Consider the following 16,019-nt stretch of genomic DNA (forward strand, 5'->3'; position numbering starts at 1 on the left):
TTCCCATCTTTCTTTCTATAGCACATTTTCCCGGAGCCATTGTGATGGATCGAATAAAATAATAAAGCATGGTTCATCTGAATGCTTATAGGAAAATAAGTATTGTACTAATATATGAGTTGATAGAGATACATTAAAATTTTTATTTGTGTAAAAATAAGGGTATATATTAGTATATATATAGAAAATATGTATTTTCAGGGCACCTGGGTGGCTCAGTCGGTTAAGCTTCTGACTCTTGATTTGGCTTAGGTTATGATCTCAGGGTGGAGAGATCCAGTCCCACGCTGGGCTTCCTTACTCAGTGTGGAGTTTGATTGAGATTCTGCCTCTCCCTTTGCCTCTCCCCCTGCGCTCTCTCTCAAATAAATAAAATCTTAAAAAAGAAAGTATGTATTTTCAGATGAAATAGAAAAATCAAACTGTAAGGGTAATCTTGAATATTATCTTTCAGTTTATAAGAAATTTCTATGAAATTTTGCACAAAATTTGCATTAATTTTGTAACTAAAATGTCGTTATTGATCTTAGGCTTCAATCTTTTTTTAATTTTTTTCTTTTTTTTAAGATTTTATTTATTTATTTATTTATTTGGGGGGGAGATGGACAAACAGACTCTCCTCTGAACCGGGAGTGGACTGGGGGCTGGATCCCAGGACTCTGAGATGGTGACCTGAGATGGTCAGATGCTTAATTGAGCCACCCAGGTGCCCCAAGCTTCAAATGTCTTTTAGTTTCTCCCCTTATGTACATGAAATCTGGAATTTCTATCTGCACCCATATAAATAAATTTTTTATGTTTCATGTTCTGACCTTCTTGATATAGTACCTTTAGAATTCATTTCCATACACATTCCAAAGGTTTCTGCCAATATAAATTATCTACCCATTGCAATTGTTTTGATATATGAGCAATAAATCCAAATTTAGATTTTGGTTGTCCCTTTGGGGCATTCTAGTATCTGCATCTAGTTATGGGTTTGGAATGAGTTATGATGGTTATGACTTGAGGCTAATTGACATTCTTCTAGAAGCTAACTTTCTCAGGTGAGATCTCAGTGTCTTTAATCAAGAAAGGGCTAGCCTCCTCAAACAGAGGAGGAAGTTCAGAAAGATGTGGAGATTCAAGGTTCTTATATTTACAAAGATCCACCCAAGTTAACATTTGAATCCACAGAGTTCTATTACTTGCTAATCAGTCCCACTGCTTGCATATGAGAGGTGTGGTGAAGATGTGAATTCACCTTATATTTTAATTCTGCCTCTAAAAGGATCAAAGTTGGGGTCTGATTTTTGGCTCTCTGATCACTGTATCTATAAGAAATAAGGCTTCTTTCAGGGCCATTACTGAAATTTCTGATTCAAAAAATTTAAATCCATGAATCTTTTTTTGTTTTTGTAAATCCTGCAATTCAGTGGAAGTAGCCATCACACCCTACAGTTACTGTAGCCCTCAATCCCATCAAAATGGTCTGTAGAGATGACCAGTTAGACATGTAGTATTTTGACTTCAGTAGATTCTTCACTACAGAAATAAAAATTATAACCTGTCAACCATGTTTCAGTAGAAATGAAGCAATCATCATGTTTAAGTTTAGCAAATTTACAAATCAGCACTTATCATCTAGGGTTATGTTTATTTCTAGGTCTGAGAACTAATTCTAAATTCTCATTTTTAAATTGTTTTCTGAAACCACTCCTGGTCACAGTTACTCTGCCTGTCAAGTTCAGTCAGGAAAAGTGAAAGCAGCCAATGCTGTGTGAGCCTGACTGTGCTCCTATTACACACCAAAGCCCTAAATGGCATGACTTTTTCCTGCCTCGGATTCAAGCAAGGGTGCCTTCCACTTACGAAGACTAACTGCAGCTCTGTTGGCAAGGAAAATTTGGAAATGTAGTTTTCAGATGTCTAGGCCTTACCGTTCAAGGGAGAAGACAGAAGGTTAGTTGTGGCTGGCCAAGCCAGCCACACAGTAAAATAAAAATCTGGTGAGTCTTAAAACATCACACTTGACAAATGCAATGCATTATCCTGTACTAAATACAGGATTACAGAATTTTAAACATCTTAAAAGTTGGGACATGACAATTTTCATTCCTGTCCATGAAAAATGGTGACTATATGTACTATGTCAGTTCAAGGAAATATCTAATGTGTAAATCTGAGGATCCTTATGAGTCTGAGGCCTTGGCCAAATGGTCCCTTTGCTGACATCCCCCCCTCTCTTAACCCCAAGCCCACCCATCTGATTAGCTTTTAACTTAGTCCTTTGAATGGGCTCTTGGAACCAGGAGCCTGTTTCATGGGACATTTCGGTTACTCTTTGTTGAGTTTTAAAAAAATGTACTTTTTCAAAAGTGGTTATCAGAGGATAGCATATAACTTGTAATTAGAGGAAAGCTTTCTGATATTCAGATATCAGGGACTCCTAACTAAAACTCTGCTCTGTTAATTAAAAAAAAAAAAAAACTTGATTCTGCATTCTAGTTCCTACCTCTGACCCTGCATAGTTGTTCCCTCCCCCAAGTGTTTTCTTAGTATGATTCCTTTGCAAACATGTATGATATTAAGCTGGGTTCAGGAATTCACTCTGGAAACAGAACACCTCTCAGATTTACTCTGAATGAGACTCAAGTCCTCCATAGGCTCACTCTAAACTAGAAAATGCTAGAAATATTTCAGCCATTCCAGGTGCTCCAATCTAGGAGCAAGTCTTCAAGTCAAGTCTTCAGAACAATTTGTGGCCCAGTATATGCATCCCTTTCTTGATATACTCCCACCTCTGATGGGTACACCATTCCCTTCTCTTGAAATACAAGGTAGTACCAAAGATACACACATCTATATCTCCTGCTCAGACTCTGATGTTACAGGTCTGGATTCCTCATTTACTGATCAGCAATTTTGAATGTCTTCAGACAACTCTAAATAAGTCTGCCCTTCCTTGGGCATTTCTTGTCTGGGCCAATACTTAGTCTTAAGTATTAACCAGAAAAATACTTAGCTTAGCACAATTCAGAAACCTCAGAGAAATTTTATCTTTTTATCCCTTCTTCCTCCCTTCCTCCTTGACAATAATCCTAACTTCAGAGGAGTGATTACTTAGTGCCATATTACTTGTCACCTTCCTGATAAGCTCTCCCCTTTCCCAGGAGAAGTTGTAACTTTCTTTTCACTTTCCTGAGCAGACGTTCCAGGTTAGTCCATCCAGAAAGGTTCTCTTTGTGTTTCCTACATTTTGGGGAAAGCAGAATCCTCTCACAGGGCCTCCTGGGGTTCCAGTTAACACCAGAACATTCATGGATTTGGATTATACTGTGAAATCTGAACTCTGCTTTCACAAGACCAGGTTCATACTGTCCCCAAGTAATACTGCTTTTTCTCCCACAGGGAGACATGCAGTTTTCAGCCAAGAGTTTATTAGGAGTTAAAATTGGATGCACTCAGGGCACCTGGGTGGCTCAGTTGGTTAAACGTCTGCCTTTGGCTCAGGTCATGATTCCAGGGTCCTGGGATTGAGCCCTGTGTCGAGCTCCCTGCTCAGCAGGGAGCCTGCTTCTCCCTCTTCCTCTGCCTGCCTCTCCCTCTGCCTGCTGCTCTCCCCCCAACTTGACAAATAAATAAAATCCTTAAAATTGAATGTACTCTTAGAGTAAGTCAGTTAATATAATCCTACATTACTAGAAGCAATTGTATCAGAAATAAACCAAGAAGAAGAAAGTATCTGGAAGTACACTGAAGATGTACAGAGCCCTTCTGTACCCTGCAGGACTAGAAGATCCTGGGGTTTGTAAGCTATCAGTCTTTTGTGGAGCATGTCTGAAAGGAAACCCCTCTGAGTTGAAGAATGGATGCAAAACTAAGACTAGATGGGAAGAGGGTAGAGTGAAAGTTCATTCCAGAAGACCAGGGGCAAATAGTCCATTTTTGGGGATCGATCTGGTGACATGGTGGAGTCCTTTCTTGCCACAAAAGGCAACAGTGAGCATCCTTCACTTTCTAACTTAAACCAATCAAAATCAAATAAGGAAAGACCCGGCTGAAGAAGCCAACTTTTTAAACCAGGTGGCTTGCTCCATGATTTTATATAATGGAATTTCAACTTCTCCAGAAGTATTAATCCAGGTACAGCTGGTGGTGTTGGCCACAGCACAGACACCACCTTGCTCAGCCAAAAGAGAATCAAGAGTTATCCTATTATTAAGAACTACCTTGGACAGAGAATCTAAGGATCTTCTTTGGGCAGCTATTGTCTTAGCAACGGAGTCTGCAATATCTTCAAGAGTTAAAAGAGAGGCTCCTGATCATATTCTCATTTACACTTACTCCTAACTAGGAGCGTATGGCCCTGCCAAAGGAAGCAAATCTTGAGTCATGAATGCCTCCTGGTAAGTCCTTTCTACCAGGGGATTCAACCAATGAAATGTCTTAGTTTGCCGGTGGAAAGTTACAGGCACAGTTAGGTAACCTACAAGGCCTTGCCTAGCTGTGCACTAGCCATCTAGGCATCATAAGCCCAAGAAGAAGGACAAAGACAAACCCTATAGAGGACAGACCATTCCCATTAGGGTGGTACTATTAATGGGTTCATTTACAGGGATTACTGCATTTTACTCGTTCAAGGGAGGGGTCAGTCAGATTTTAAGTGCAAGTGCAAAGAATCCCCAAGCCTGAAAGAAAGAGTCATTCTAAATGTCTTGCAGACACAGGTGTTGCCAGTAAGTTCTCTTGATGAGTGGGGGCAGATCTGATCTAGATAATCATGGGAATGTGGGGGTGCAAATGTACTAAGATATATATAGGTATTTCTATCTAGTTGGGTATTCCATGAAAGGGAAAACAACCTCCAAAGGCCGAAGGAAGACTCCAAAGACTGAAGAAAAAAAGGCTAATAAGTCCAGCTTGACAAGAAATGGTTTATTAAAGGGACTTACACGCAGAAGTGTGTTTTGGGCGGCCACAAGATGAATAGATCCCCACAACCCCACCTCCCATAAGACCTTTTTTAGCCCTAGAGGCTGGGGAGTATGTGCTGGGGGACCACCCAGAAGGAAATGTTTGAGGGTCACACTCATATCTCCAGAACAGGTTAAGAACATTATACCCAAAGAGTGCACTTAACACTGTGGTTAAACAAAATTTAAATGTGCAGTTAAACAAAAATTAAAAATGAAGAAGGTGCTGTGCTCAAGAAGTCTTCAGGTCACAGGACGATCATCATGGCAGATTTGTCCAAGATGGTGTTAGTCTGGCTCACACACTCCACCCCTCAAATCCAGCTCTTACAATCTCACGTGCCTGTCTCTTCCACAATATTCCCTGAGCCATCATGGAGGGGTTCATCATGGAGGGGTAGGCTTTTGGCCAGTGTTCCAGCTGACAGCATAAACCAGGAGTACAGACAGCAACAGTAAAGGAGACCTCTGAAAAAGGGAGCAAAAACCACATATCCAGCATGAATCCCACTGTAAACCATCCCTGTAGGTCTGTGCCCATTGCAGAAAAGGATTTCCTTTACCAGAATAAGAGAGGAGCAGCCAGCAGGCTAAACACAAAAGAATAAGTGCTTAGTGGGTACTTGTCCGGGAAAATGCTCTCCCCTAATTAAGATAATGCTAAGTGGCTGGGGTGCCTGAGTGGCTCAGTCAGTTAAGCATCTGCCTTCAGCTTGGGTCGTGATCTCAGGGTCTTGGGATCAAGTTGCACATCACATCGGGCTCTCTGCTCAGCAGGGAGTCTGCTTCTCCCTCTGTCTCTTTAATATAAATAAATAAAAATCTAAAAAAAAGATAATGCTAGTGGCTTCACTCTTGTCATGAGGACAGAGGCAGTCTGAGGTGCATGAGCAGGAGGGACACACTGAACATGTTGCCCAGGGGCCAAAGAGTCAGCCTGTACATGTAAAATTAAAGGTGGCACAAACAACCACGTTAGGTAACCAGCTGTATAGTGCCTTGTGGAAGAGGTGCCTGTCTGGAATGTAAATGTTGACTGTTTTGGCTCCAACTCCAGTAGGATCAACGGGGACCACTTTAGCTGTCCAGGACACTTCTCACACTCTGGCAAGAAATAGCCTATCCAACCTGGGGGGAAGTTGCCATTCCAACCCCCATTCAAGTGTCCCCTCCCCTGTGGAGAATGGGCTGAGGAGCACAGAACCATGGTGGCTTCTGGCCTGCTTTGAGCTCAGGAACCAGGGCCTCAGGCCTCGTTTTCCAGACGGTAACAGTCACAGGCGTGCTGGTTTTGGTACCTAACTGTGTGTATGGGGTGTGGCCACAGGCTGTCAAATTTAACAAGCATATGGCCTCTGGCAAGATGTCCAACTGTCTGTAAGAGGGCTCTGGATTGAGCTTTAAGAATGTTATTCTTCCTTTCAGTGAGTCCAGCAGCTTGTGGATTATAGGGTAAATGATACTGCCAATGTATGTCCTGCTCATGAGCTCAGTCCTGCACAGGATGTCTAGTGAAATGTATTTCCTATCACTATCCTTCAAAGTTATCCATACACAATACTAAGTTGTTCTAGGCCATTGATGTTGGCATTTTGATTAGCCCTTTTACAGGGGAAGGCTTGAGTAAGCCCAGTGGCTGTATCAACACAAGTTAGGATGTACTTTTTTTCTTGACTCATGGGTAGAGGACTGATAGAATCAATTTGCCAGTCTAAAACTGGTTGGATCCCAAGGTGAATGCATGGTGTGTGGAAACTTCCTAGGTCTCAGACGGTAGGAGATCAGGCAGTTGCTGAAGGCTGCTGGGACATCAGTACAGCAAAGGGGCATGCCGGCTCCCTTCACTATGTTCCAACCCACCCAAGCACTGTGATGCCCCCTGTGCTTATGAATCCACGCAACCAATTCTGAACTTTGTATGGGGTAAGGGTCCTGATCTTTGCTAAGGTGTCTTCCTCAATAGTGTCAGGGGGTGAGGTCGGCCTATGCTCTGAGACATGGAAAACAGTAAACAAGGCAGTGGGGTCCTGCATCCTTTCCCATATATTTTTCCATAATTTTGCTCCCTATAATGGTTTCTGTAAAACTTTCTAGTTGTCCCTAGCCCACTGGGCCACCCAGGCTGTCAAACCCTTATAGACAGCCCAACTGTCTTTGCAGAGGGTAAAGAGCCAAGGTTCATATGTACTTATACTATCCAGGCAGCCCTCAATTCGGCCTATTGGCTGCTTTTATTATCCCCAGCCTCAAACCACATAGTATCAGTCTGGGGTTCGATTGCTATGGCAGTCCAGTGACTAGGATTTTCTCTACTAGAGCCATCTATATACCAAGCATCTTTAGGAATAGGGTATGTGCCCTCCTTTATTTATTTATGAGGGGGTCTCTATAGGAGGCTGGGGGGAGACATTAAAGATTTCATATGCTACCAGCTCAAAGATAGCATGTAATTCAGCTCCCAATGGACCACTAGAAAGAACACTCATTGTTGTAAGTAGGCATTATAGAGGCTTGTGCTATGGCAGATGCCAATCTTGCAAACATCCTGTCTATCCACCCCTTTATAGGCAAACCAGTCCAGACATTTACCAGAAGAATGGTCATTATGGGCTCCACTTATTAAAGGGCCTTATAGACTCAATACTTGTTCAGTAGGAGAATATCAGATCTCTGCTCCCTGACAGCATTGTCAGTGACCAAAAGCCCAATGGAGTTAACTTCCCATGCTGTTCCTGCCATAATGCCCGATTCATCTAATCTCATGCAACAGCCACATCTAGGGTCCAGGGATACAAAATAAAGGACCATTCCATGACCTGAAGCCTGTGCTTGAGCAACTAATATCTTAGCTTGGTCAAAGTTAGCTTGATATTCTTCTACCCAATGCCAATTCACTCCTTTTTTTACCAGATGATCTAGAGAGTGCAGGCATGCTAAATGTAGTCCAAAAGGTTGGGGAGTATGTGCTGGGGGACCACCCAGGAGGAAATGTTTGAGAATCACAGTCATATCTCCAGAACAGATCAAGGATGTTATGTCCCAAGACTGTACTTAAGTGTGTGATTAAACAGAAAGAAAAACTGGGGAGGGTGCTATGCTCAAGAAGTCTTCAGATCATGGAATGGTCATCATAGTAGTTTTGTCCAAGATAGTGTTAGTCTAGTTCACACATTGGGTAAGTCCAGTTATTATTGGAGAAAGGTAAAAACAAGGCACTGGGATGTTCTGGCCATAAAAGCTGAACTTAGTAAGAGACTTCTAAGGGTGATTGATTGTATTTTGCAGTGACATTAGGAAAAGAAGAGAAATGGGTCACAGGGAGGATGACAGGATGGATCTCTAGCATCGTGGATAGATCAGAATCTTTGATGACAAATCCAACAATCTGAAAGGTTACTCCCCTTAGCAGTGGCCTGGGAGATATGAATGAGGGTGGTCTTTCCAGGCCAATGCCAAAGTAAAGGAAAAGAAAAGAGGGAGAAAGTATTTCATGTTTGAAGTATGAAGTCCTGATCCCCTGTCTTGGGCAGAAGCAGTTTACCTCAATGTCAGCTACTTCTCTTCCTTGTCAGTTTGTTTCAGAGGTCTCCAGTGTCTATACAGGACCAGATATCAGGTGGAGCCTTCTTCAGTTGTGAGATGTGTATCTAAGGCTTAGTGCCTTCTAATTTTGTAGCAGTGTTCCTGGTCAGGAGCACTTGGTAAAGTCCCTTCCAATGAGACTCAAGGGCTGTTTTTCTCTAATGACATTTCCAGAATACCCAATCACCAGCCTCCATACCGTGACCAGCAAGATCCTCTGAAATGGAATCTGGGGAGGCTTCTTTAACCTGTTGATGATAGGCTTTAGCATAAGACATTAAAGACTTACAGTAGCCAGTCATATTAGCATGAGATAATAAAGGATCAGCAGAAAGTTGTATACCAACAGACATTGGTCTGTTGGTGACTATCTAATGTGGAATGAGTTTATGTTTCCTAAAAGGATACCATGAGCAGTCAGCAAAATTAAAAGCATACCTTACATCAGGGAAGTCCAGTTGTTTTGGCAAATTTAGAGGTTTTAAGTTTGAGGATCCCATTAGTTCTCTCAACCTTGCCTGAAGATTGAGGATGATAGGGACAATGATAATCCCAAGACGTTTGCAAGGCTTTCATTAAGGTTCATATGATTTGCCTGGTGAAGGTGGGTTCTTCGATCACTAGAGACTGGGAAAGGTCTAGTGGGAAACATTTTCTAACAGTTTCTTTGCTACCATGAGGACATCAGCTTTGTAGCAGGGGAAACCTTCAACCCATCTGGAAAACCACATACAAATAACAAGAACATATTCATAACCCATAATAAGTGGCAGTTGAATGAAGTCCAGCTGCAGGTGTTCAGAAGGTCCAGAAGGAGGTCTGAAGCTTCTGGAACAAACCAGTTTTATAGGATTATGGATTATATTCCAGGATATCACTGATAGACTATTTTTGCAATGTTATGGAAGTTTTTCCACCGATGTCTATTCATAATTTGAGTCATTTTAAATGCACTAGGGTGGGTGAAGGAATGCAAAAACCAAAAAATGGGGTTTGCCAGGGAGCTGGGAAGAACCAAGCAGGTGTCTTGGGTTTCCTATGGCCCTGATTGTTCATTTAATTTACAACCATTGTTCACCCATCTTAATTTCTCTGATTCAGGAGCAGAGTGTTGCCATGTTACAAAGACATCAAGATGGCAAAAGCCTGGCAGTGAAGGGCCATTTCTTGCAGAAGGAGAACGAACTTCATTCACGTGTACCACAATCTTAAAATACAATATAAAGAAGGCTTAGTATTACTTAGTTGACAATAGGTCCTGTGAAATTTACATATCAAATAAGCCTAATTTAACAAATACTTTACATTTATTTACATTTCAAATAAGCCTAATTTAACAAGTACTTTGAAATAGTGCATGTCAAAAAGACTTCATTTACAACTTGACTTCAGGTAGTTTGTAAAAAATATTTTAAAAAAAGGTTTTAAAGCACTTGTCTAAATAGAACCACAGATTATTATGAAACTTAATACTTAAAAGGTAAAGAAACTTGGGAAGTGTAGCCAGTCGGTGGAGGGAGGCAGTGGTGGTAGGAGAGGTTTGGCAGTTGATGGTGGTATAAGCTCACAAGCCTCCGTAATGCTCCCTCTGCCCAGAGCCCCTTGAAGGATTCACAGTGACATCTCTTCAATAAGTCCCCTTGCAGACTTCCAACTTTGCCCATGTCATCTTTCAAAATGTGGCCAAGAGTTATCTTCCTAATGCACACCTGGAATGTCATTACACTTTAACTCCATATATCCATCCACATTCAAAAGATTGGGTTGGTATATTCAAGGTTGGATGGAGTACTGCTTGCGATTATTACACAATTTTATGGTCTCCTATGCCTGAACATTACATAGAAGGATCAACAGTTAATTGTGTATTAGCATTTCAAGGATATTACTTTCCAAATGATGATGGAGAATTTTATCAGTTCTGTTATGTTACCCATAAGGGTGAAATTCATGGAACAAGTACAACTTTCCAGTTTCAAGTTTCTCCAGCTGAAGAGTTACTGTGGAAGATGAAGGAAATTCTGACATGTTGGTGGTAATCAAAAAGCTGGCCTTCTTGAGTTGAAAATTGAAGAAACCATGAAAGAAAAAGAACTATTAAAGTTAATTGCTGTTCTGGAAGAAGAAACAATACAACTTTGAGAATAAGTTGGAAGACTGCAAAGAGAGCTTAAACATCAAAAAGATGTGGCCAACTGCAAGCAGAGCAAAAGGGTCTTGTTGAAGTATCACAAAATTAAAAATGGAAAATGAAGAAATTAAGAAGAGATACAATGATGCTACATCCAAAGCTCTCCGGCTTGAGGAAGATATTGTGTCAGTGACACATAAAGCAATTGAAAAAGAAACTGAATTAGACAGTTTAAAAGATAGACTCAGGAAGGCACAATATGAAAAAGAACAACTGGAACATCAGTTGAAGATGGAAAAGGATGAGAAAGAACTTTATAAGGTACAATTTGAAGAATATCGAAACAGAAAATACCAAGCTTGTGTCAGAGGTCCAGACTTTAAAGAATTTAGATGGGAACAAAGATAGCATGATTACTCAGGGGCACCTGGCTGGCTCAGTCGGGGAAGTAAGGGGGGAGCGTATGCCTCTTGATCTTGGGGTTGTGAGTTCAAGTAGCATGCTGAGTGTAGAGATTCCTTAAATAAATAAACTTAAAAAAAAAAAGAAAGCATGATTACTCATTTCAAAGAAGAGACTGGCAGGCTGTAGTTCTGTTTGGCTGAAAAGGAAAATCTGCAAAGGGCTTTCTTGTTTACAACCTCAGGTAAGGAAGATACTTTTTTTTTTTTTTAAAGGTTTTATTTATTTATTTATTTGAGAGAAAGAGAATGAGAGATAGAGAGCACGAGAGGGAAGAGGGTCAGAGGGAGAAGCAGACTCCCCGCCGAGCAGGGAGCCCGATGCGGGACTCGATCCCGGAACTCCAGGATCACGACCTGGGCCGAAAGCAGTCGCTTAACCAACTGAGCCACCCAGGCACCCAACTTTTTTTTTTTTTTTTTTTTAAGGAGCAACTTCATAAGCAGAGGAACACATTCAGGCAACTCGGCAAGAAGTTGTCTTTCTGGCCAAAGAACTTTTAGTGATGCTGTATATGTGCAAGATAAAACAATGGCAGATCTGCATAATGCACACTTGGAGAAAAGCTGATGCAGTGACAGAACTTAAACTAAATGCTGTGGAGGAAAAAAGGCCAGAAAAAGACTGATAGACTGGAACATGAACTGAGAAGTTGAAGACTTGAAACTTTGTCTTCAGATGGCGGCAGATCATTACAAAGAAAAAATCAAGGAATGCCAGGGGCTCCAAAATCAAATAAACTTTCAGACCAATCAGCCAATAGCAATAGTGTCTTCACAAAGAAAATTGGGAATCAGCAAAAAAGGGAATGGTGCCTCCATAAATGCAGACCCAGCTACTGCTGGGTCTACTATAGATATAAAGCCACCCCTGTCTGCAGCAGAGACAGATTCTGACGGTGTAACAAAGGGGCAAGTCTGTGAAGTGACCAAAGAAACTGCTAACAAAACAGAAAAATATAAAAAAAGTAAATGACTCTTGCAGGATGAGAAAACAAAATTCAATAAATATGTCAATGAACTGCAAACATGGAGCTGAAATGGAAAGAGCAAGTGAAGACTGCTGGAAATGTAACACTAGCACTAGCTGAAGTAGAGGACAATTACAAACTTCAACTGACAGAGAAAGACAAAGATAAATGGTCTAACTTCATATCTGGAAAACTTCTCCAGAGAGAAGGAACTTAAAAGGAGTCTAGAAAATCAAGCAGAAAGGAAAATGGAAGGTCAGAATTCCCAGAGTCCTCAGAAGATCTCACGGTGTCTCAACACCTGCTCTGAGCAAAATGGTCATGTTGCTGCAGTGCGGAATACACAGCCAGTTCTGCAGTCTGGTGATCCTTAACGCAACACAGGAAACCAGGGATGGAGCAGATGGTGCTGTTTACCCAGGTGAAATCCAAAGGCTGCCTGTGAGAGTACCTTCTTGCGGACTGGAAGATCATGTTGTCTGCAGCCAGCCTGCTGGAAACATTAGTGGACTTGATGGTTTAGAAGACCCTGAGGACAGTAAAGAAGATGAGAAGTGGGGCGCCTGGGTGGCTCAGTTGGTTAAGCATCTGCCTTCGGCTCAGGTTATGATCCCAGGGTCCTTGGATGGAGCCCCGTTGGGCTCTGAAAGGCATATGCAGACCCATTTTGATCAGAATGCTTTAAATTTTGACTAGTTACTTTTTATAATGAATTAGTAATACAGTTTAGCAATTAAAAAAAATCACCTCAAATACACCACTATGGAGACCACAAGGTATCACTTCTATGCACCCTCTACCACACTTTTCTGAACAAGAGCTACTTTTTTGAGTTTTGTGTTCCTTGGGTCAGGGTCAATCATCGGTTTATCACTAAATAGAATTGTAATCTCCGTTAATCTTACCAGTTTAAGAAAAGAAGTTTTTCTGTGTTTGTATCCTTATTTATTCCCCAGTTTGCAAAACTATGTGAACAAAGGAAATGGATTATTTCAATGTTACCACATTGAAAATATATGTATGTAGAGTGTGCTATTTAGCAGAATATTTACAAGTTTCTGTTGACCTTCTTGATTGAATATGACTACTAAATACTATGTAATAAAAATAGTTTATCATAAAAAAGTAAAGAAACTTTACATAATCTGTTATCCAAAACATACCAAAAATCTAAGAAAACTGTCCTTTTAACAGAGAAAAAAGCAAATTCTAATTTTGCATCAGATTACTTTTGATATTAAAATTCATTTTTAAGTAAATGAATTTTAATCTCAGCCAGTTTGACCATACATTAAAATTCCTTTTCAAACATTCCTTTTCTGGGGCGCCTGGGTGGCTCAGTTGGTTGAGCGACTGCCTTCGGCTCAGGTCATGATCCTGGAGTCCCGGGATCAAGTCCCACATCGGGCTCCCTGCTCAGCAGGGAGTCTGCTTCTCCCTCTGACCCTCTTCCCTCTCATGCTATCTCTCATTCTCTCTCTCTCTAATAAATAAATTTAAAAAATTAAAAAAAATTCCTTTTCTATAATCTTTCTACAACTTTCTTTTCTACATTCCAATTTTGTTCTGTTTTTCTTCTTTAAACAATCAGCCTCACTTTAAAACAAAATTACTTTCTTTTCCCTTAAGAAAAAACACACCCCCATTCTTCACACCTTGTCTTACTGAAAACACCTCCTATGTTTCTGGCATGTGAAGATGCTTCCCTTACTATTTCCAGTAGCTTTAATTATATATTATTTAGAATTTTTAACCCTTAGGAGCCTTAATTTCTAGGGAAAACTAAGAAGTATTGTGAACTGAGTGTTATACCAGCACTTTTTAAATTTGCAAATTTATAAATATATTTCATAATTTCTTAACTTCTTTTTTTTTAGAGAGGTGGGGAGGGGCAGAGGGAGAGGGAGAGAATCTTAAGCAGGCTCCATGCCCAGCACTGAGCCTGAAGTGGGGCTCTATCTCAGGACCCTGAGATCAGGACCTGAGCCGAGATCAAAAGTTGGACACTTAACTAACTGAGCCACCCAGGCACCTCTACATTTCATAATTTCTAGAAGCATATGCCTTTTTCAGTTTTCTCACATAGGATCAACACAGCCAATTATCTTTTAGTTTTTCTGCAATGAGAGGACCAGATGATGCCTAGAAACTTGACAGATAAAACTGGGCCTGCATAAATGTGGGGTGTAAATATGACTGTGAAGGTGTGCAAATCTGCCTATACTGCCTCCTCAGAGGGAATAATGTCAGGTCCCTCAGCATAATGTCATCAATATAATGCCAAAATGGCACCTTTCCAATTGTAAGGTATTTAAATCTTATAAAACCTGATAGCAGAGGTTATGTGCAATTGTAGAACTGTTTAAATATCCCACTGGGAGCTGAGTAAATGTATATTGAGTCCCTTCAAAAGTGAAAGAAAACTGAGCCTGGGATTCCTATACAGTGGGAACAAAACAGAACATACTAGCTAGGTCAATGACTGCAGAGGATGTTCTTTGGGCTTGTTGTATGTCCTCAATCAGTTCTATAATATCAGGAATTGGAACCTTAATCAGGGAAACTGAGCAGTGAGGTTTGGATACACAGTCAATGGTGAGGTGTCCTGCATTAGTGACTGGCTTAAGTACTGGCCAAATGGGGCTATTGAAAAGGGAGCTTTTGGATTAATGACTCTTGTCTGAAGTATATCTTTAATGATAGGGCATAGGCCTTCAGTGCTCTGTTTAAGGCATACTAGGGAGTATTTACCATCTTGACTGGAGAGGGGGAGTCACAGGCATCCATTTGGCAGTCCTACTAGGAAGTACAAGAGCTTGGGCTTATTCCATGTGGCATGGCATCCTGTCAATGCCTCCATGCCTATAGTAAGAAAAGAAAGAGCCAGGGCCCACACTAGAGGAGGCCATTTGAAGTGAATGGTTCCAATAGTTACATCTCAATGGTCTTCCACCTTTGATTGTTTTATCAGGAATGCCCCGTAAGTAGGACTTTCCTTTTGGAATTTGAGAGGGAGTTCCTGGAATGATAGTGACTTGGGTCCTGGTATCTAATAGGGGAAAAGAGACTGAAATTTTATTGTCCTAATGGACAGGCAGAGTGGCATAGGAATGAATGTCCTGGAGAAGTGGGACAAGCCCCAGGGAGCAGCCAATTCCTTGGGTAGGAGCTTGAATGGCTGCCAGTCCTTGTGGTTAGGGAAGGGGGTGGAGGGAGTAGTGGAATCAGGCTAAGTGGAGGTCAGAGGCGTTAGAGGGCTATTATGTGTCCAGGGATGGCCAGCAGAAGGGGGCTGTGGCTGGCAGAATGCTAGCTTCAGGCCCTGGAGTTTAGAAACTGGTTGTCCAGAGATTAAGTGGCCAGGAACCCTGAGTCCTCACAACTCCCAGTAGGGGTTTGCCTATGTATTCCCATAAAGGGAAAAGTTAGATGGGCCCAGTGGTACTGAGGAGGGAGTGGGGAACTCTCTCCCTTGAGGAAAATTTGTTCCAGGGAGACCCTCCTGGCTTTGTCTCAGAAAAAAAAAATAAATAAATAAAAATAAAGATTTCCTTATACCCGACGGGATTGATCCGGGGGCGGGGAGTGGGAGCAATAGTACCTGCACTACTTTCAGGCAGTTTAAGGGTTGCTGCAACGCCCAGTTCTGAATTAAGGGTTTCCCACTGGCAGTGCAACTCCTTGTGAGGGCTGGTGGTTGCTTCGGGGAGCACAGATAATCCAGGAAAGGGGATGTTGGTTTTTGGCTCCACCACAACCATTTGCGGGGCAGACGCTGAAGGGTGTCCCAGCCCCACTGCGTCCAGGGAGCCGCGGATCCCTAGCGCAGCTCCACGCGGATTTCAAACCGAGATTTCTCTTTATCTCTAACACTGGGAGCACCGAGCCCTGCGGCGGGTTGCGGGCAGCCAGCTCCCTC

The 16,019-nt window shown here is 41.6% G+C and overlaps 1 pseudogene; it reads left to right on the forward strand.

Annotated features, from left to right (window-relative positions):
• The first annotated feature begins 8,946 nt into the window (after window positions 1-8,946).
• LOC112820417 (tax1-binding protein 1 homolog) overlaps window positions 8,947-16,019 on the forward strand; it is a 33,558-nt pseudogene continuing 26,485 nt past the window's right edge.

Source organism: Callorhinus ursinus, unplaced genomic scaffold (assembly GCF_003265705.2).
Source record: "Callorhinus ursinus isolate GAN/ISIS: 27379988/994484 unplaced genomic scaffold, GSC_fseal_2.0 scaffold3, whole genome shotgun sequence".
NCBI lineage: Eukaryota > Metazoa > Chordata > Mammalia > Carnivora > Otariidae > Callorhinus > Callorhinus ursinus.